Source organism: Sitophilus oryzae, unplaced genomic scaffold (genome assembly GCF_002938485.1).
Source record: "Sitophilus oryzae breed Bouriz unplaced genomic scaffold, Soryzae_2.0 scaffold_1393_pilon_pilon, whole genome shotgun sequence".
Lineage (NCBI taxonomy): Eukaryota > Metazoa > Arthropoda > Insecta > Coleoptera > Curculionidae > Sitophilus > Sitophilus oryzae.
In genome coordinates, this window is record NW_022146052.1 from 3,116,406 (window position 1) to 3,118,535 (window position 2,130).

The window sequence follows — 2,130 nt, forward strand, 5'->3', positions numbered from 1 at the left end:
ATGCCATTATTCGACTACAAAAACAAAATTATATTTAATCATTGTTTGTATAGATATAAGTAGCATTATTATAAATGTGTTATTATAATGATATTTGTGTGGGCTTTAAAAATGCAAAAAAATATTGTGAATCTACATATGGGGGAAATTAAAATAACTTTGGTTGCACATCATAATATGACCACCAACAAACTCCATAAGACGACGCATGTTGTAATTGATGACGTGCAGCGAAAGTTCTTTTAATTTCCCTTGAGCTACTGAAGTAACGACTTGCTCTAGAAAGTTGCTTTTTTACTAAAAGATAGCTAATTGCCTCTTCTAAAAACTGTCGTCGCCGGATTTTCTGTTTTTTATTTAATTTAAAAAAATAAAAATATGTTTTTTCCTGATTAGTGTTGCACAAGACAAGAATTCTTGTCTTGAAAATCAATTTCTTGCCTTGTCTTGAAATTTAAGACAAGAACTTTTCAAAGTTTTGCCTGGCAGATTTCTTGAATGGCAAAGTCTTGTCTTGTCTTGCAAGACTCTTGAAATTTTTGTCTTGAAAAATTTTACATTCTAGCAAAAAGTTTATAATATTTCTATATTTTATTTCATAGAAAGCGTCGTATACAAAATTTAATACGGAAAAATTAAAAACAACGATGCTAGTTTTAGCAAAAAAAATCTTAACGGACCGCAAACGAACTACGTCAACTTGCCCGTTTGACGAAACAGGGGCCATTACCAAATAAAAGCTGAATAAGAATAAGTAAGTTTAAGTTCGATTTATGGGTTTTGGGGTATTATTTCGTACCTAACCTTGTGCGTTAAGTTATTTAAGTATTACTCACTACCAAAAAAGTTTTAATATGAAATATGAGCAGTATATAATATAAGTGTCGATAGTGAAACCGAGTCCGAACCCTTCCAAGAGAATGGGAGTGAATTCGCGGTTAGTAATAGTGAGCAAACAAACACTGACAATGAATGTGAGGATTTAAGTTTGGACACAGGGTGTACGGAAAGGTCATGCTAGAGTGTACTATTTAGGCTATTTGATACTACTTTTCGTTCGCGGAGCAATTTCGTGCATGAAAAGTAGTACCATATAGCGCAAATAGCGTGCTCCACGTTCCACGAACCCACAATTAGTTTCAAATAGTTAGTTTTTTTATAATACCATTATACCAATATAATTTTGTGTATAATACCAATTACCAATATACGGTTTATTGCCTCGACTTTATTTTATTTCATTCTCAACTCTAAAACACTGGCTATGATAGAAAAAAAAATGAACACTGGTCAATATTAATGCCGGATTTATACAACATTTGCATAAGTCGTAATCATAATTACAGACTGAATCATCGTCATAATCACAACGCAATTTTAATGTGCGTTTATAGAAGATTTTCATAATCATAACTTTTATATCAGAGAAGTTGGGTAACATTATTAAGGCTAAGGCTTCAACAGGTTTATAAGAAGTGGATAGTTTAACTTTTATGATTATGACTATGATTATGATTACGACTATGTAAATGTTGTATAAACCGGACATAACTTGCGCAAAGACCTAATTATCACTTAAAAAAATGTATCATTTCTAACTTTCAAGAAATCTTGCAAGAGTCTTGAAATTTCTTGCATATTAAAGTCTAAAAAAAATAAATAAATAAAAAATTAAGATTTCCGATCTAGTTCCAGAGATGATTCGATCCCCAGAAAATTGGAATAGTGTTCACACTTTTATGGAGACACTAATAGATGCAAAAGAGAAAGAAGCTAGACGAAGTAACTAAAACATTGCAGTAAAACCGCCTCCTCGAGAAGTAATGCCGAAAGGCAGTTCCTCGGGGAGATATTCAAAGCGGTTTGTGGAGGTTTTTTAGTCGGTAAGGTACCTCAACCACCCCGACAGTACCACATACGGTCTCTGGTTTGCATATTTTTCTCCACAAAAAAAAAGAGGTTTAGATACAAATTTAGTCAAAAAATTAATCATAATTTTTTAATTGTTTTGACGCTAGTGATAACAGCCTTTTTTTTATTTCTTAAATTTAGTGCCAACCAAACAAGAATAACTATTTCAATCATCTATATTTTGTTTTCAGGCAAAATCACTGTTATTAAAACAGGTCA